We start from the raw sequence: 21,674 nt of genomic DNA, 5'->3' as shown, positions 1-21,674 counted from the left end.
CACACCAGGCAAATGGTGGGGCTGTACCTTAATTAAGGCCACGGCCGCTTCCTTCCCACTCCTAGCCTTTCCCTGTCCCATCGTCGCCGTCGGTGCGACGTAAAGCAACTAGCAAAAAAAAAAAAAAAAAAATGTGGTGTTACAGAAGAAAGCTGAAGATGAAATGCGTAGATTGAATTACGAAAGAAGAGATACTGAATCGAATCGATGAGAGGAGAACGATTTAGCAAAATTTGACCAGAAGAAGAGATACCGTAGTGTGATAGTCACATCTTAAGACACCCAGGACTTTTTCAATTAATTTTCTGAGAGAAATGTACACGGTGAGAACGGTAAGGGTAGACCAAGGCATGCATGTGACGAACAGGTTAGTGTAGGATGTAGTAGTTACTTAGAAATGAAGAGGTTAGTATGGGATAGGATGGAATGTAGCGCTGCATCAAACCAGTCTGCGGATTGATGACGCAAACTACAACAATATTATCTTACCGAGTAAGTGGCAGCGTGATTTGATCATGTAGCTATCCACTCGCATTCGAATTCCACTGTCGGCAGCCCTGAAGATGGTTTTCCGTGGTTTCCTATTTTCACACCAGGCAAATGCTGGGGCTGTACCTTAATTAAGGTCATGGTTGCTACCTTCCCAATCCTATCCCTTTCCTATCCCACCGTCGCCATTAGACCCATATGTGTCGGTGCGACGTATAGCAAATTGTAACAATAAAAATAATCCTGCTTTCGAAAACAGTTTAATAATCACGTAAAGTATTGAAGAATCATATACTAATTCCAATAGATGTAACAATAATCGATTTCGTTGATCGATATTCGATTAGCAATGAAATTTTTAGGCTGAGTATAATATCTTTGTAACTGATGTGCTATTATCTTTGGACACTTCAGTAGCATTCTGAGAACCAGCGATCTAGTCATTGCTGGGAACAGTGGAAAAAGTGGTGGTGTTCAGTGTGTGTTGAGCACGCGAAGGAAGTAGGCATGTGCAGTGATGTTCTGTTAGTTTAAATAAATTACGTTGCTTACGAGAGGAGAAAACTGGGTATTTTTTTATTATCTTAACAACATAAAAACGGTGAGTGCGGCGTAATCTGTTAGCAGGTTTTTACTACGGCAGATGATCAGGTGAAATCACATTCCAAGATTTCTGTTCATCGTTAGGACGCGTGTTGTGTGCTAATTATGACCATGAAAGTGTTTTTAAAGAAAAGAAAAACAGTAAAACGGCCTTCCACACGATCTAGTAAGAATTTGGAAGAATCGGCTAAAGGTTCATCTTCTGGGAGGTTTGTTAGAACGAAATACTTTACGTTGGAGCGACTTGCCAGGGAACTGGAAACACCTCATACGGAGGTAGGTGTGCGCCATTTTATGGCAAGTTATTCATAACAACGACGAGTATCTGATCTTGTCATTATTAAGAGGGGAATCCCTCAAGGCAGTATTACTGCACCTTCACGTTTTCTTATAGGCCTATATATATGATATGAGTAAGGAACTCGAATCAGAGATAAGGCTTTTTGCGGATGATGTTATTCTGTATAGGGTAATAAATTAGTTACAAGATTGTGAACAACTGCAAAAAGACCTCGACAGTGTTGTGAGATGGACAGCAGGCAATGGTATGCTGCTAAACGGGGTTAAAATTCAGGTTGTGAGTTTCCCAAATAGGAAAAATCCTCTCAGTTTTTAGTACTGCATTGATGGGGTGAAATTTCCTTATGGGGATCACTGTAAGTACCTAGGTGTTAATATAAGGAAAGATCTTCATTGGAGTAATCACATAAATGGGATTGTAAATAAAGGGTACCTACAGATCTCTGCCCATGATTATGAGTGTGTTTAGCGGTTGCAGTAAGGATGTAAAGGAGAGGGCATATAAGTCTCCGGGTAAGACCCCAACTAGTTTATGGTTCCAGTGTATAGGACTCTCACCAGGATTACTTGATATGAGAGCTGGAAAAATCCAAAGGAAAGCAGCTCGATTTGTTCTGGGTGATTTCCGACAAAAGAGTAGCGTTACAAAAATGTTGCAAAGTTTGGGCTGGGAAGACTTGGGGGGAAAGGAGACGAGCTGCTAGACTAAGCTGTATGTTCCAAGCTGTCAGTGGAAAGATGGCGTGGAATGTCACCAGTAGACGAATAAGATTGACTGGTGTCTTTAAAAGTAGGTAAGATCACAATATGAAGATAAAGTTGGAATTCGAGAGAACAAATTGGGGAAAATATTCGTTTGTAGGTAGAGGTTTGAGGGACTGGAATAATTTACCAAGCGAGATGTTCAATAAATTTCCAAATTCTTTGCAATCATTTAAGACAAGGCTAGGGAAACAACAGATAGGGAACCTGCCACCTGGGCGACTGTCCTAAATGCAGATCTACGTTATCTGATTGATTGAGTATGAAAATGAATGCATAGGTATTGAAAAGTTTAGAGGGAAAATGCATTAAGATTGATTCATTTCAAATCTAGTATTGGTGCACCTTGCTTACATGTTCATGACCTACTCCTGGACAAAGGCTTAGGTTACCAAAGATTGAACAGCAACAGTTTGATGGTGACATAAATGATAGGTGAGTTTCTGGAGCCAGTTCAAGCGTATTAACTTAGATATCGAAAATGAGTAATGATGATAAATATCAGTACTGGCACCTGATACAGGCGTCCACAAGAGGCACTAGAGCTCGTGAGGTCGTAAATAGCTATCCTGTTACATCCAAAAGCTATGATAAGATGGCATGGCGAGTTTATAGAATAGATGAAGTTGAAAGGAACTTTTAAGTGAATTTTATGTTTGTTAACTGCCAACATTGGTTATAAAGAACGCAGTAGAAGTTAAAAGCAAGGACAGTATTGCAAAATTATATGATGAACTAAAGTCCCACCTAGAACACTAGAGTCCTCATGCAGGACATGTAATAAGCACACTGTCATGCTCTTCCCTTTAGTGGAGACATGAATCCCATAGTCAGCGAAGTAGGTTGGCTGGTGCAACCCGTGCACTGCACCTGCCTTGAAGTCAGGGGCTTCCAATTAGAAGCTCAATGAAGGTGGGGTTCCCATTCTAAATATGTATCCGTGGCAAAAATAAATCTATAACAAATTACACGTCAATCGAATATTTGTATAAGGTCATTTCTTATCATTGCTGCAATTGCATGTGAGAGGGATTTTTCGAAAAAGAACAAGAATATACTGGTGGGACAGTGTTTGAATGGGAGGGGGATTCATAGCTCGTCCGCCGCGTCATCTGTACGTGAAAAGTCACTTTGATGAGTTTTCTGAAGATCAATGACTTGGTACTGACGCAAAATCAAATTTTAAGGTGACAATACCTATGATGGATACTCTCACAACTTGACAACCAGTTTAAGAGCATGAAGCCAGCAGTGGACGCATATAGGTTAATTCAACCCTTCCTTTCAACATGGATAAGTTTTGGGGCTGTGGGTATATCTGAAAACCGACATCGTGGTAACCAGGCAACCAGTGTTCGTCATCTTCTTCCTCGCGTTATTACCGTGTGCCAGAAGACTGCCTACTATATACAGTAGGTGCAAATGGCTCCGTGTTTTCAACGAGTTTCCATTGTCTTTGACTGGCGTTCCGTTAAAGTTACAACAAAGCCCCTTGCACAAGGTAAAGTCACCAAAGACAGCAGAATTTTTCTCATAATACGTATTTTCCCAATTTTTATGACCATGAAATTGTGTGTTAAATCACCGACCATTTTGTCGGACGTAGGTCTTGATAGGTTCGATCTTGTAACATAGCATGGGAATGTTGTGTGCTCAAGACCGAATACAATATCTCAGACCATAATGCTATTATCGATTGACGGGAAAATGATGGAATTCGTGGTAGTCGTAAGGGATGTGTGATTCGCACATGGTTATGTTTGTCTACATTGTGTTATTGAAGTATAAAGTATATACACAGTCTTTAACGAATATTTCATATTGTGCTGTGTTAAGAGGTGTGCATAATTGAGTGTATTGTTGCAACGGCTGTAGCATTTTCCAAAATGGGTCGCTCGTGCTGCGTACTATCTGCGCACTTTTTAGCGATAGATTTGTGTACAGGTTTGAGGAGTAAGGAGGGAGCGCTTCCGGTTCCGTTAGTACTGCCAACTGAATGGAAATGAAATCTGAATTGAATCGATAATATGATCGATCGATATGAATTTTCTAAACCTTTGTTATTTTAAACCAACAACTGTGTCACAAACACATTATATAACATTTCTCGATGCGAATCTTATTCCTAGAGTGAATTCTATAGTTTGGCTTTGCTGTGTAAATAACAACAGTACTAGTATGTAAAGTGTACGCCAGACGTCACACGGCGATGCATAAGCGATTCATAGTTTGTGTTTTAAAGATTGCCAGTACGAATCTCGAAGATGGCCGAGGTCGACCGCTTCAACACTAGTGTGTAAATCTATCGCTAAAAAGTGCGCAGATAATACTAGGTTGTAGATTACTGCTGCAGATACTTCAATTTTTAAATTCCCTGAATATAAATCTTTAAGGGAGAAAAAGGTAAGGAATATACACCGGTAAAATTAAGTCAGGGGAAAAACTGTTTAACGTATCGAACCAAGATTTGTGGTTAGGGAATATCCCTTTCAAACAGAAAGTGGTGAGTAGGCCTATTCTAGGAAGACGAGTTAAATATTCCCAACTGCTCAGAACAAGATTTGATCAATTTTTGTTAACCTCAGAACAAACTTCTAGTTCCACTTAACGTAATATTGAAGGATGATAGCGTTCTTTTTATTAAAGTACGGTACCGTACACGATGATGATAGATTTGACGATATCATCAAGGAATGCCTATTTCGAACTGTCGAGTGCCTTGAATGTGAGGTGTTTTTTTTTTTAAGAATAGGCGTGTTACAAACGAGACCTTCTGTATAACAGTTGGGATAAGCTGTTCAATTTGGTGAGTCAGTTTACAATAAATTTTGAATATCTTTCCACCTCCAATAGGATTTAATCCTAGTGTGAATATTTTACAAGATGCCTTGATTCCTGTAGTGATATGGCTATAGTTAGATGAAGGCAAATAATATTTGCTTTGGTATGATATTGGCATTATTCTTTTCAGCTTAGGGCACGATATCCGCCAGAGTTTCTGATAGGGGTTGCTAAAATTTCTTACACGTATTCAAGAGCTTATCAATTAAATCAACGAACTAACATCATGAATATCTCATTATGTATATCTTTGATAGAATAGGTTGGTAAGAATGCTATTAAAGCTTGCTCTACATTTGACCAGGAACTCCTTATATCCCACACCTATCGAGAGGCAGAAAGTTGCCTTAGCTATGACCATTCGTGATAATATAATTTGGCATAAGAGATTTTACATAATTAATGTACTGTTATTTCTGGATGTAATATCTAAATGGTGGATCAACAGAGATGTACCAAGCCTATATGCTCACATTAACTTACTTTGAATTTTCTAACATAATTCTGTATTAATATTTCTGTAACTGCTCAGTTAGGATTGCATTAATGGATATCGTCAGATCTACCACCATCGTGTGTCTTAATGAAAGGAACGCTGTCATCCTTTCTTACTAATTATGTTAAGTGGAACCAGCTGGTTGATATATAAAATGTATCTATTGCATGTCACATTCATTACTTGTACATATGTTTTGTTATATCAGTGTTTATTCATATTTTAACCTAACTAATGCATTGTCCTACTACTACGTACATACTTTTGACATTAACCTTGAAGTTCCTGGAGGAACGTAATATAATATGCGAAACTTTCGTGTCGAAATAAAATTATTTAGATGACTCCCTAATCTTGAACAATCGGCAGCTGTTCCCGCTATGATGTCCACCATTTTGGTTTTGATATTACGGTCTGAGACAACGAGCTAGATATTGTAGTTGGTCTTGGTGTACTGCATCAGCTGCCATATTGTTGAACGCAGACCATTGTGCTACATATTTCTTTCTATTTATCGGAACTCTTTACCTCCCCTGTGGGTGGAGTGATGCATTATTTGTAATCCCTGCATTTTTAAGAGGCTGCTAAGATGGTGATGGTGATTATTGTTTCAAGAAGAAATACAACTGGGCAACCATCCTGAGAGGATACTAAGAGGGGAACGATCAAAGAATCTGTACCCACTCTCTCACCTTAAGTCCAAAAACATATCCATGGTTCTATACTTTACCGTGTAGCGAAGAAATTTGCATACGGTATATCTGTTTAGCTTCTTCTACACGAAGCGTTTGGTAGTCGCAGTTAGGGGCCCCATTTGGACCTTCTGCACCGGGGCCTCCAAGAACCCAGCTATGCCAATGGCCAGAGAGCATCCTATTGGAAAGGCTCAGAAATCCTGCCGTATCAACAGAGTCTGGCCATCAACGCGATACATACAATAACAGGAAAAAGCATTTGTTAGCTTTTCTTCCGGCTAAAGTTGAAAGTGAGTAAAGAATCTCTATGGGAAAGGCAAGTTTAAACTTACGTATCGTATGCTACGAAAGGAGAAGAAACGCGCAAAGAAATCTGCGCTTAGGAGGTACCGGTGATTATTTATTTTTAAGGGAAAGCAAATTCAAGAAGGGGCTACATTGTATATATTGTGAAAAGAACCATGAAATCAGGGAATGTTTGCAGGTCCAGGAGATGGCTTGGGAAGAGAAGCGAGATATCGTAAAGAAGAAAAACTGTTACTGCACATGTATGAGAGCAGGGAATCGACCTAGAGATTGCAAGACCAATGTAAGACGTATAGTTTGTTCCAAAAGATACTGGGCTATTAAGTGTCCTGATTTGTCCAGGCATGAGATGAGCTACAGCAATGAAGTGAATAGCAAAATATAATTTTATACAGTCACTGTTGTACTGATGAATTATTGCTCCAGATGTTACTAGCGAATATCGAATCGAATGGAAGGAAGCGAATGGCAAGAGTTTTAATAGACGCCGTTTCTCAGCTCTCTTTTATCTTGAGGAAAACTATACAATAATGATGATCTTTATTCGAGATGTCATTTGTGTAATTATTTCCAGAGAATTTCTGTGTTTTTGTTTTATGGGCGAGCAAGTAAAGGCTATGCTGTTTGCTGATGACATTGTAGTCTTGGGGAGATAATGAAGAGGAAGTACAGACGCAAGTTGATTTATGGAATGAGAAGATAAGAAATTTTGGAATGAAGATTAGTACTGCGAAAAGTAAGACTTGACTTTGATCATGACGAGAGGTAACAGAAAATCCAGGGGGGAGATAAAAATAGGAAAGGGACCTCTTGAATTAGTGAAAATTTTTAATATTTGGGCAGCATGATGTTACAAGATGGAAATTAGGATGGAGAAATGATTTAAGAGTACAGCAGTCTGCAAGTTTCTACCAGTGTGTGAGAGACATTGTATGGAACAAAGATGTGCCTATGAAGTGCAAGAAGGTTTTATACTCATGCTATTATAAACCTATACTGACCTATGCTTCAGCAACCTGGACGTTGACTAAGCGGAACAAAAGTAAGATACAAGCAGCCGAAATGAGGTTCTTGAGGAGCGTACAGGGAGAGACAAGACGAGATAGAATACGAAATAAGGAAATATGGAGAAGCGTGGGAGTGTGTAAACTTCAAGAAGAGATTGATATAGCAAATCTAAAATTGTTTGGACACATGATGAGAATCCCAAGAGAGAGAATACCAAAGAGAACTTTCATGGATACAGTGACTGCAAAGAGGCCTTAGGGGACGACATAGAATGAGATGGAGGAGCTCTGTTGCGGTCTGTATTGCAAATAGAGGAGTTGGTAGCAATAAAGTACTAGAAGAGGAGTGGCGGAAAGATCGAGTAAGGTGGAGGGCTTTCGAAAACTATCCCACCCAGAGAGTTGCTATAGTAGCCCCGGTGTATAAAGGAAAGGGTGATAGACATAAAGCTGAAAATTACAGGCCAGTAAGTTTGACATTCATTGTATGTAAGCTTTGGGAAGGCATTCTTTCGGATTATATTAGATATGTTTGTGAAATTAATAACTGGTTCGATAGAAGGCAATTCGGTTTTAGGAAAGGTTATTCCACTGAAGTTCAACTTGTAGGATTCCAGCAAGATATAGCAGATAACTTATCTTGGATTCTGGAGGTCAAATGGACTGTATCGCGATTGACCTGTCTAAAGCATTTGATAGGGTGGATCATGGGAGACTACTGGCAAAAATGAGTGCAATTGGACTAGACAAAAGAGTGACTGAATGGGTTGCTATATTTCTAGAAAATAGATCTCAGAGAGTTAGAGTAGGTGAAGCTTTATCTGACCCTGTAATAATTAAGAGGGGAATTCCTCAAGGCAGTATTATCGGACATTTATGTTATCTTATATATATATATAAATGATATGAATAAAGGAGTGGAATCGGAGGTAAGGCTTTTTGCGGATGATGTTATTCTCTATAGACTGATAAATAAGTTACAAGATTGTGAGCAACTGCAACGTGACCTCGAAAATGTTGTGAGATGGACAGCAGGCAATGGTATGTTGATAAACGGGGTTAAAAGTCAGGTTGTGAGTTTCACAAATAGGAAAAGTCCTCTCAGTTTTAATTACTGCGTTGATGGGGTGAAAGTTCCTTTTGGGGATCATTGTAAGTATCTAGGTGTTAATATAAGGAAAGATCTTCATTGGGGTAATCACATAAATGGGATTGTAAATAAAGGGTACATATCTCTGCACATGGTTATGAAGGTGTTTAGGGGTTGTAGTAAGGATGTAAAGGAGAGTGCATATAAGTCTCTGGTAAGACCTCAACTAGAGTATGGTTCCATTGTATGGGACCCTCACCAGGATTACCTGATTCAAGAACTGGAAAAAATCCAAAGAAAAGCAGATCGATTTGTTCTGGGTGATTTCCGACAAAAGAGTAGCGTTACAAAAATGTTGCAATATTTGGGTTAGGAAGAATTGAGAGAAAGAAGAAGAGCTGCTCGACTAAGTGGTATGTTCCGAGCTGTCAGCGGAGAGATGGCGTGGAATGACATTAGTAGACGAATAAGTTTGAAAGGCGTTTATAAAAGTAGAAAAGATCACAATATGAAGATAAAGTTGGAATTCAAGAGGACAAACTGGGGCAAATATTCATTTATAGGAAGGGGAGTTAGGGATTGGAATAACTTACCAAGGGAGATGTTCAATAAATTTCCAATTTCTTTGAAATCATTTAGTAAAAGGCTAGGAAAGCAACAGATAGGGAATCTGCCACCTGGGCGACTGCCCTAAATGCAGATCAGGATTGATTGATTGATTGATTGATTGATTGATTGATTGATTGATTGATTGATTGATTGATTGATTGATTGATTGATTGATTGATTGATTGATTGATTGATTGATTGATTGATTGATTGATTGATTGATTGATTGATTGATTGATTGATTGATTGATTGATTGATTGACAGAGAGAATCTAGAAAAGGGAATGAATGAAGAAGAAGATGGTGATTGTATTCAAGTGTTATCAATTTTTGTTGTATTTAGGGTGTATATTGGCTTAACTTTATTGCCCTAAGTTCCTCCATATTGGATTCTATATAATGGTTCGATAGATTAATCTGCTAAGAGTCTTATTTCTTGTTTTTTTTAAATCTTGCCCTAACTGTCACCATATTGACTTTTCTCGATTAATAGCTATGGAAACCACTATGTAGATTTGCTCTCCACTTTGCGATGCTTTACTTGCGGGAGCGATTTGTCGAACGGGCAATCTCTATCTCTTGCCCTATTGAGGTTGCTGCACGTCCGTAGCTATATAGTTGGGAACAAAACATGACGGCCTCAGTTCCTAGAAGCGAGCTGGAAGCCAGTAGTCAATCACACCCTGCACCCTGCTGAGTTAATGAGTTCTAAGCAGATCCTTGTTTGTTTTGGAGAGGCTGCCAAACCACTTTCTTCCTCACTGTCGGTAGAATTTACCCTTTCTTCGTGTAGAGTGCAGTAGCCGATTTGGCAACTCTGGCTGCAGTAGAAGTAGTAAATCCTATAAGTCGCTAATAGACACCGAGCTGCCGCTGGAGAGTAGTGGTGTGAGGCGAGGTCGTCATGATTTGTCCCCAACTATAACTTTAAATTGCTCTGCATGTGAACCCTGGGTGTTGCCAAGATAGCTAAGATAGCAACTCCATTGGCCGCTGGGACCAGAGCTTTGCTTCATGGATATCCCAGCCATCGGAGGATACTCTAATATGAGGTGTGGGGGTGGGGGGGGGGGAGGAGGAGCTACTACTAATGTGTACATGTAAGAGTGTATCCTCTTGCCACACGAAATAAATAACCTAGTGAATTCCTTGTTAGGTAGACACACATCCCAGAACGAGCAACACCACTGGTATGAGGTAAGGATTAACAATCTGACTGATGATTATCCTGCAAGTTTCACGTTCTGGATCAAGCAGTCATATGTGGTTCCTTACCGAGAATAAGATCAAGATCTTAGTTACAAGAAATGGGAATCAAAGTTACTGGTACTGAGAAGGAAGACCACCTATTGAAATTCTGATTGGAGCAAACGTGGCCGGGAAACTCTTCACTGGAAAAGACGTGTAGATCTTCACTCTGTATTTGTGGCAGTAGAAGCACAAATGGGCTGATTGGTCATGCAAACGATGCATAACAACAGGTTGACTCGTATGACCTTTGACTGCCACTGTTTTAATTAATTGTGATAAGTTGGCCGTTTTATGGAAGAAGTTATTAGAATCAGTGGGTCTCGTGAGAAGAAAACAGACTGAATTGGAAGACGACGTGATCGACTATTTGTGAGAAATTTTTGTAGAAGGCTTCAGACAGGAGATACGAGATATGCTTGACCTGGTTATACGACCATGACAATTTAGGCCTACCTGAATACAGAAACGCAGCTAAAAGAAGACTTAAGTCTACTATTGAAAAATTAATTTCTACAAATAGATTCGAAGATTACATATGACTGTGTTCCTGGAATGGGTGAAAGAAGGAGTAACTGAAGAGATCCCCGAAGAAGAAGGAGAAGAAGAAGAAGAAGAAGAAGAAGAGAGTAGCACTGGCCAAATTTTGCCTCACTGCATAAGGCCAGTGTATGATGTATTCTACAAAGCAAAGGGTTCCATTTTGCTTTATGATTTTCTGCCAGAGGGTCATATCTTGATTGAAATTATTCCCTTAGTAACGCTTGGATATCGAGAAAAATTAGGCGTTATTTCGGACATGCGGAAATCTTCCATGCTTTCTTTAATGACAAAGACCATGAATTCCTCAAGTTCCTTTGGTGGCAAGATTATCTATATATATATAAAAGTGTCCTGACTGACTGACTGACTCATCATCGCCGAGCCAAAACTACTGGACGTAAAGAAATGAAATTTTGAGGATACATTTATATTACAATTTAGGTGCTCGCTAAAGCAAGATTTTTGGATATTCCATCACTAAGGGGGTGAAAATGGGGGTGAATTTTTAAATGAATGTATCTATATCTCAAAACTTTAAAAGTTTACGGATGTAAAAATTGGTATTTAGAATCTCCTTTAAAAATAAAAAAACACGTATTTTTGTTTTTGGAAAATTCCATAAGGAGGGGTGAAAAGGTGAAAAGGGTGAAAAAGGGGTTGAATGCCTTTAATAAGGATACGGTACTTATATCTCAGAAACTGAAGACATTACAGACCTGAAAATTGGTATTTGGGATCTCATTTAAAAATAAAGAAATACATACTTTTTTTTGTTTTTGGAAAATCAAATTAATAGGGGTTAAAAGGACTGACAAATTGGAGTGAATTTTTAGACTATATCTACAGTATATCTCAGAAATGGAAAATGTTACAGACGTAAAAATTGGTATTTGGAATCTCCTATAAAAGTAAAGAAACATAGATGATTTGTTTTCGAAAACTCCACTTAAAGGGAACTAATAATAATAATAATAATAATAATAATAATAATAATAATAATAATAATAATAATAATAATAATCGTATGGCCTCAGCTACCATTTGCAGACATTTCGATTTGACGCCATCTGGCTGTCTGCTCGTCAATTTCGACGTTCCGGTTTACTCTGTCTGCCATCTAGCGGACCTAGAGTAAACCGGATCTCTCTTGGGCGTCTATGGCTGAGATTTAATTAATTTTGTCGGGTAAATACCAAATGTATCACCAGAGATCTTTTACATGCCGACATCGTACGACATGGAGTGTCGAATGGATTTTTTTCCGCCCTTCAAAAATCCGACTACCTCTGCCGGGTTTGAACCCGCTATCTTGCGATCCGGAGGCCGACACTCTACCACGGATCCACAGAGGCAGCTCAAGGGGAACTAAAAAGGAGTGAAATTTTAAAAGGAGCATGTCTACAGTATATCTCAAAAAGTTAACAGGTTCCAGAAGTGAAAAATGGTATTTTTACATCTATTAGAAATAAAGAAACATGTATTTTTTATTTTCGGAAAACCACTTGCGTAGGGGGTAAAAGTGACTGAAAATGGAGTTGACTTTATTTTAATTAGGATACTGATATCTCAAAAACTGAAGATGTTACAGACGTGAAATTTGGTATTTGGAATCTCCTCTAAAAAAATACGTATTTTTTTGTTTTCGGAAACCTATTTCAAGGGAGGCGGGATGAAAAATTAGTTGAATTATTTCCATGAAGATACTATTACCGTATCTCAAAAACGAAAGATTTTGCAGACGTGAAAATTGGTATTTGGAATCTGCTTTCAAAATAAAAAACATATTCTCGGAAAATCCAATGAAGGGGGTGAAAGAATTGAAAAATTAATTGAATTAATTGTATGAGGATACTTACATGTAATAAAAACTAAAGTTATTACAGACGTAAAAATTGGTATTTGGATCTCCTTTAAAAACAAAGAAAAACGCTTTTTGGGGTTAAATTATCTTGGGGGGAAGGCCGACGGTGGAAAGGAGTTGAATTCCTTTTATGAGGACACATAGCTTAAAAACTGAAGATGTTAGAGTAGTGATAATTGGTATTGAGAAGATCCTTTACTATTAAAGAAACAAGTATTTTTGCCGGAAAATTCATGTGAGGGAGGGAGTGTGAAAGGTTGTGAAAAAAAATTATTTCTTTTTTATAGGGATACTTATATCTCAAAAGAGAAGGGAACAGTTATGAACATTGGTATTTGGAATAAAGAAACATGTCTTCTTTTCTTTGGGGTGGGGGGGAATCAACTTAACGGTGGTGGGGTGAAAAAGGAGTTGAGACCAATTGATTTTACTGTTCATAATGTACTACTCCTTTGGAGAACTTAAAGTTAGATTACAGTAGATTCTCCTGACATATAAATAAAAATTTAAACATTTGAATTAAACGATAGGAATGAAATTGACCGTGCAGTTATTCACCTCTTTAATAAGGTCAACAAAGCACGGAAGTATCATTCGTATCGCCAGAAATCCCACGCACTTGCCTGCGCGGGACAATGGTGCTGGTCACATTGACAGCAATGACAATGGTAGCAGATGTAATTTACCGCCAAGTAGCGGTCTTGCATCTTACTGCGCGGTCCAGTTCAATAATAATAATACTAATAATAATAATAATAATAATAATAATAATAATAATAATAATAATACAAGGTGTACAACTTTGCTTCCACCGTTTGCCGATGGATGGCGACAACGGCACGTAGCAGTCGAACGAAACTGATCGCAGACGTCAGGCAGTTATCTTGGACCTCGGTCAACATAACCCCATTCAAACTTAGTCGATGTGTGTCTGCATCATAAAGTTGTTCTCGATTGAGCATGGCAGTGTACGAGCCAAATTCTCGGCATTTGCGGGAGGTGTTACTGTTTTGTTTCAATATGAAGAAAACAGCGGCTGAGTCTCATCGAATGCTCTCACGTACGTATTGTGAGGACGCTATTAGTGGAAGAACGTGTCGTGAGTGGTTTCGACGCTTCAAGAACGGTGATTTTTAACGTCGAAACCGGCATAGTCGTGGAGGAGAGAACGTTTTCGAAGATGCAGTATTGGAGACATTGCTTAGTGAAGACTCGCATCAAACTCAAGAAGAATTGGCACGATCAGTGGGAGTGACACAGCAAGCCATTTCAAAACGTCTCAAGACCATGGGCATGATTCAGAAAGAAGAAACTTGGGTCCCGTATGAGTTGAAACCAAGAGACTTTGAACGGGGACGAAAAATGGGTTCATTACGATAAACCTAAACGCAAAAATCCTGGGGATATCCCGGCTATGCTTCAACGTCGACGGCAAAACCGAATATTCACGGCTCCAAGATCATGCTCTGCATTTGGTGGGACCAGGCGTCGTGTACTATGAGGTATTAAAACCCGGTGAAACAATCACAGGTTCTCGTTATCGAAGGCAATTAATGCGTTTGAGCAGAGCATTGAAAGACAAACGGCCGCAATACAGCGAGAGGCACGATAAATTGATTTTGCAGCACGACAACGCTCGACCCCACGTTGCAAAAGAGGTCAAAACATACCTGGGTATGTTAAAATGGGACGTCCTACCCCACCCGCTGTATTCTCCAAACATTGCTCCCTCTGATTATCACCTGTTTCGAACAATGGCGCATGGCCTGGCTGACCGACACTTCCGATCTCATGAAGAAGTCACAAATTGGATCTATTCGTGGATCGCTTCAAAAGATGAACAATATTTTCGACACGGGATTCGAACACTGCCCGAGAGATGGGAAAAAGTCATGGCCAGCGATGGACACTACTTTGAATGATACATGTGTAAGTAATCTGTTTCATTAAAGCCTCCAATGTTGGGGACAAAACGGCGGAAGCAAAGTTGTACACCTTGTAATAATAATACTAATAATAATTTTCTGGACTGTAAATTTCAATATTGTAAAATATTAGTGTAATAATCACATTAGATTTAACATTTAGTTGTCATGTATTCTTATCTTAGATTTATTACATGAAGACAATTAAAACGACATACATAAAACAAAAATATTTCTTTTTCTACTGCTTTTCCCAGATCTGTGGGGTCGCGGGTGCGAGTTCTCTCGAACATGCGTAGCAGCTTCTGCTTTGTGCTTCTATCTAGCGAATAATTCTTGAACTACTACAAATGAAGTAAGATATATCTATAGACGAACCATGGATCTTTTATTTGATGTGCGTATCTATCGAGTTTTTATCGATTATGTATGATATATCGTCAAATACACTATACAGTAAAGGACCCGTTTTCACCCCTCCATATAGAGTTGGTGTGAGGAAGGGCATCCGGCCGTCGACAGATAGGCCCTGCTATATTGTTTTCGATTTTCAGCAGTGAAAATCTCAGTTGTACACTTCTATCAACGTCGGCTTGTGCATCCTGAACCAGAGCTTCGCTTGCGAAACAATGTTTCAATCAATACTGATCTGCATTTAGGGCAGTCGTCCAAGTGGCAGATTCCCTATCTGTTGTTTTCCTAGCCTTTTCCTAAATGATTTCAAAGAAATTGGATTTTTATTGAACGTCTCCCTTGGTAAGTTATTCCAATCCCTAACTCCCCTTCCTATAAATGAATAGATGCATGCAGGTTCTTGGGTATCAATTTCGATAAGAGACTAACGTTGCAGCCATATTTCAGTCAATTGAAGGTAGCTTGCTTACGTTTCTTAGCGTCATCTCATGGGGGGCTGACCGTGAGGTGCTGTTACGTTTCTGCATGGCTACGGTCCTTTTTCGTATTGGCTATGGTAATGCGGCTTATGGTTCAGCATCAAGGTCTACGCTAAACCTTTTATACAGTATTCACCATAGTCGAGTTGGCTGGCAAGGGGAATTTTCCGTACTAGGCCCATTCCAAGCCGATTCGCTGAAGCGGGAGTTCCACCTTTACTAATAAGGCGGCATCAGATACTCCTTATATACGCTGCCAAAATTCGCAAAATTCCGCAACATCCAAGCTATGAGGGCGAATCAAAAAGTAAGTTACACTAGCTAGTCGCGAGAGCACGCTGTGTGTTGTGATCGTGACCAATGCGGAGCAAGCTACGGTAACTGCTGACACGTCCAATAGGAAGGTTGGTGTGGTATCCTGTCATGTTGTGTGTGTGTAGAGTTGGCTAGACTTAATGGCGCGTCAACTGGATGTTCATTCCAAATTGGAGGTACGTGCAACGATAAGATTTCTAGGGGTTAAACGGCTCAATTTCATCGTGAAGTCACTGCTGTAGATGGTGAGCGTGCCATTTCTTGCCCAGGTATTGTAAAGTGGTGTAAGCAATTTGAAGCCGGACGCATGGATCTCACGGGCGGATATCGCGAAGTTAGGCCCGCAATGTCCAATACCGTTGCAAATATTGACAGTGTAGATGGGATCGTTCGAGAGAATCGGTGCATAACACTGCAGGAAATAGCCAGCATGCTGAACATTTCGTATGGCAGTGTGTTCTCCATTTTTCACCAGCACTTTGGATTTCGTAAACTATGTCAAAATGGGTCCCACGTCTCCTCACCGTTGTTCACAAGAGACGACGTTTCCAATCGTTACTGGCATTTTTGCGACGGTGTTCTGTGAAGAGCAACGATTTTCTGCGGCGAATCATCACAGAGGACGAAACGTGCGACCGCCACATCACCCGCGAAACAAAGAGAACATCGATGGAATGGGTGCACAAGGCCAAGGTCGAACCTTCAGCAGAAAAGGTAATGGCGACAGTGTTCTTTGACATGGAGGGTGTGGCGCACGTGGAATTTATGCCGAAAGGCATGACAATCAACTCGGCTTCATATTGTCAAACGTTGAACCGGTTGCGTGAGGCAATTAAAGAAAAGCGGTGGCGGAAATTGAGCGCCGGTGTAATTTGGTTGCACGATAACGCAACACCTCACACGACCCGTCAAACGTCCGAATTGCCGCAGCGATTCAAGTGGGAGGTATGGCAACATCCTCCATACAGTCCAGAGTTAGCGCCATGCGATTATCTTGTATTCGGTAAGCAGAAAAAGGATCTCGGTGGACGACGATTCCTAAACGAAGAGGTGAAAGCTGCTTTCTCCAGGTGGTTACATAGCGCTGGAGGTGATTTCTATGCATCCGGAATCGTAAAGCTGGTTGACTGTTCCAGGGAATGTGTACTGTCTCTTGGGGACTTGGAAAAGTGAACTTACATTGTATATTGTCTTAGCCGTGTTGCATATGTATAGGTGGTTTCATAAATGCCCATAACTTGGAAGTGCAGCTTGCTTTTCAATTCGCCCTCGCATCAATGCATCTTTAGTACCCAATACCACCAGCGGTACCAAAACGGACCGAATGCCACACGGTCGAATTGGTAGATGAAACTATATTTGCACCAGTCTATTTTTAGTACAACTTTACTGTACGCGAGTGAAAGCTGAGTGGACCCAGGCTATCTTACTCGTAAGTTAGAAGTAACAGACATGAAAATAGCGAGAATGATCGTTGATACAAACCAATGGGAACAATGGTAGAAGGGTACTTGGAATAAGGAGATAAGGCTAAGTCAGGAATGAACTTGATAGATGAAGTGGTACACATAAACTGGCTTCGGTAGTGGGGTCATAAGTGGCAGGCTCCAGGGGTTCTCAACCTGGGAGCATGGGCTGGTGACTGCAGGGAACTAGTTGAGTCTTGGTATTGCTTCCACTTACTCATGCCAGGCTCCTCACTTTCATCTATTCTATCCGACCTCCCTTGGTCAACTCTTGTTCTTTTCTGACCCCGATGGTATTAGGTTTGCGAATCCTAGGGAGTCTTTCATTTTCATGCCCTTCATGGCCCTTATCTTTCTATGGCCGATACCTTCATTTTTCAAAGTGTCGGATCCCTTCCATTTTTCTCTCTGATAAGTGTTATATAGAGGATGATTGCGTAGTTGTACTTCGTCTTAAAGCAATAATCGCCGGTCTGAGTGGCTCAGATGGTTGAGGCGCTGGCCTTCTGACCCCAACTTGGCAGGTTGGATCCTGGCTCAGTCCGGTGGTATTTGAAGGTGCTCAAATACGTCAGCCTCATGTCGGTAGATTTACTGGCACGTAAAAGAACTCCTGCGGGAATAAATTATGGCACCTCGGTGTCTCCAAAAACCGTTAAAATTAGTTAGTGGGATGTAAAGCAAATAACATTATTATTATTAAAACAATAATCACCACAACTGCCACTCATAGGGTTTGCCTGCCGAGGCGGTAAAGGGGTGCTCAGTTCATCGCCCTGTGGGTGAGGGCGGTAGAATAACACCCACTGTATCCCCTGCCTGTCATAAGAGGCGACTAAGAGGGCCTCCGGGGGCTGTGAACTTTGGAGCATGGTTTGGCGACCACAGGTCCCTTAGCTGAGTCCTCGCATTGTTTAAACTTACTTGTTCCAGGCTCCTCACTTTCTTCTAACCTATCTAACCTCACTTGGTCAACTCTTGCTTTTTTCAACCCCAATAGTATAAAGTTGTAAATCCTAGGGAGTCTTTCATTTTCACACCCTTCATGGCCCTTGTATTCCTTTGGCCAATATCTTCATTTTCTGAAGTGTCAAAGCCCTTCCATTTTTTCTCTCAGGCAGACAGACAGCACAAATGCACACATACGCATAACATAGATACAAATATATATATATGTGGACCCAGAATAGTGTGAATAGAGGATGGTTGCCTAATTGCACTTCCTCTTAAAACAATAATTACCACCACCACCACCAACACCACCACTCATGAGAGGCAAAAGGAGGAGGTTACATAGGAAAATAACGGACTCAGTCATGGAAGGTAAAAGAAGTAGATGGAGAACAAGATGATGGCAGTTAGATTCAGAGTTAGTTACAAATAGAGGATTGTGGTGGTGTTTTACAAATTCACAGAGGCTTGTAGACTAAAACCTGAATAGCGTAACAGTCCATAATGAAGATCAATCAATCAGTCACTGCTGATCTGCATTTAGGGCAGTCGCTCAGGTGGCAGATTCCCTATTTGTTGTTTTCCTAGCCTTTTCTTATATGATTTCAAAGAAATTGGAAATTTATTGAACATCTCCCTTGGTAAATCATTCCAGTCCCTAATTCCCCTTCCTATAAACAAATATTTTCCCCGGTTTGTCCTGTTGAGGGTAGAGCAATAAACAGCTCAATCTTTATAATGAAGTAGAAATGTGTTTCCTTGAATACTCTTATTGGAGGATAAGAAAAAGTAAAGCTGATAGACCGGTAAAGATGTTAATTTCGTATGTTCAGATAAGACAACAGTCTTCTTTAAGTAGCAGTTCAGCTGTCTATAGTGGTATTTAACTGGCTTGAAGGAGTGAAAGTTGAATGTGTTAAGATAACAGTCTCCTTTAAGTAGTTGTGAGAGCAAGGAAAGGTATTTGGCTATCTATAGTGGTATTTATCTTGCTTGAAGGAGCGAAAGTCGAAGGTATATTGACGTTGGTTAGAGCTTTTGGTGTAAAATCTGTAACAAGAGGTAGCGCTCCGGAGAGTGTAATCTTGTGAATTTATAACATGCAGCTTGATACTACGATTTTAACTAAGGACATTCTAATAATTTTATGTTAGACAAACACCTACATTGATATCCTCTTTTTACAATTTGTAAGATCAATCAGGATCCTGATTATTCACCTTACAGGTTTGAGTTTGAGGCTGATGATGCCCTTAAAAAGGGCAAAACATGTCCCTTGTAACTTTTTATGATGTGACAAGTGTCAGTCAGTTCAATGCTCCCATAGCAACTGATTAACACCATAACAGTCAAGAAAATAAATGAACATACACATAACGTTGTTTTTCTTCAACTAACCTTTCCATAACTGATTTACGTCTTTAGAGATGAAAGGGTAAGTGTTTATACATTTTCCATTTTTTTCTTTTTAAACCCACATTCTCTTCAAAAATACCTTTCGTAAGCATTCACTCTCCTCTTGTTACAGACTTTACACCAAAATCTCTAACCAACGTCAATATACCTTCGACTTTCGCTCCTTCAGGCAAGATAAATACGACTATAGATAGCCGAATACCTTTCCTTGCTCCCATAACTTCTTAAAGAAGACAGTTATCTTATCTTAACACATTCGACTTTTACTCTTTCAAGCCAGTTAAATACGACTATAGACAGCTGAAAAGCTACTTAAAGAAGTCTGTTGTCTTATCTTAACATACGAAATTAACATCATTAACAGACCATCAGCTTTACTTTTTCTTATCCTCCAATAGGAGTATTCAAGGAAACACATTTCTATTTCATTATGAAGATTGAGCTGTTTATTGCTCTACCCTCAACAGGTTTTGGGCGCATTGACTCAGCGCTCCGGAGAGTGTAATCAAGGAAACACATTTCTACTTCATTATAAAAATTGAGCTGTTTATTGCTCTACCCTCAACAGATTTTGGGCGCATTGACTCAGCACTCCAGAGAGTGTAATCTTGTGAATTTGTGACATGCAGCTTGATACTATGATTTTAACCAAGGACATTATAATAATTTTATGTTAGACAAACCCTACATTGATATCCTCTTTTTACGATTTGTAAGAACAATCAGAATCTTGATTATTGACCTTACAAGTTTGAGTTTGAGGCTGATGATGCCCTTAAAATGGGTGAAACATGTTCCTTGTAACTTTTTATGATAAGATTTAATTCTTAATTTACAAGATCTCTTTGTATTGAATAGGTGGATATTAAAAATAACACTTGTAACATACTTTGTATTTACATACCACTTAGTCAAGCAGCTTGTCTCCTTTCTCCCAAATCTTCCCAGTCCAAACTGTGTAACATTTTTTGAACACTACTCTTTTGTCAGAAATCACCCAGAATAAATCAAGATGCTTTTCTTGGGATTTTTCCAATTTACGAAACAAATAATCCTGGTGAGAGTCCCATACTCTGGAATCATACTCTAGCTGGGGTCTTACCAGAGACTTATATTCCCTCTCCTTTACATTCTTACTACAATCCCTAAACACCTTCATAACCATGTGCAGAGATCTGTGCTTTTTATTTACAATCCCATTTATGTGATTACCCCAGTGAAGATCTTTCGTAATATAACACCTAGGTACTTACAATGATTCCCATAAGGAACTTTCATCCCATCAATGCAGTAATTAAAACTGAGATGACTTTTCCTATTTGTGTAACTCACAACCTGACTTTTAACCTCGTTTATCATCATACTATTGCCTACTGTCCATCTCACAACATTATTGAGGTCATTTTGCAGTTGCTCACAATCTTGTGACTTATTTATTACTTTGTACAGAATAACAACATCCATAAAAGCCTTATCTCTGATTCCACTTCTTTACTCATATAATTTGTATATATAAGAAAACATAAAGGTCCAATAATAGTGCTCCTAGGAATTCTCCTCTTAATTATTACAGGGTCAGATAAAACTTTACCTACTCTAATTCTCTGAGATCCATTTTCTAGAAATATAGCCACCCATTCAGTCACTCTTTTGTCTAGTCCTATTGTACTCATTTTTGCTAGTAAGGATGTGTGTGTGTATATGTATGTATGTATAAATGGGCTTATTTCTTTTCTGGTCAAATGTATATATTATTAACATACTTATTATTTGATGGAAGGCTGTGTTCGATTCAGCTTACCCATAAAAATTTTCCGAAGTTCCCCACTGTTGATGAGCATTTGTCAGTTGATTTCCA

General features: G+C 39.5%; 1 protein-coding gene across 3 annotated transcripts in view; it reads left to right on the top strand.

The window, feature by feature from the left end:
• LOC136858690 (SET domain-containing protein SmydA-8) overlaps positions 1-21,674 on the top strand; it is a 97,093-nt gene that overhangs the window by 49,518 nt on the left and 25,901 nt on the right. The gene's annotated exons all lie outside the window — the stretch shown is intronic.

Source organism: Anabrus simplex, chromosome 1 (assembly GCF_040414725.1).
Source record: "Anabrus simplex isolate iqAnaSimp1 chromosome 1, ASM4041472v1, whole genome shotgun sequence".
In the NCBI taxonomy this organism is placed as follows: Eukaryota; Metazoa; Arthropoda; class Insecta; order Orthoptera; family Tettigoniidae; genus Anabrus; species Anabrus simplex.
The sequence above is the reverse complement of the archived record's forward strand: the minus strand, read 5'-3'. Positions and strand labels throughout refer to the sequence as shown.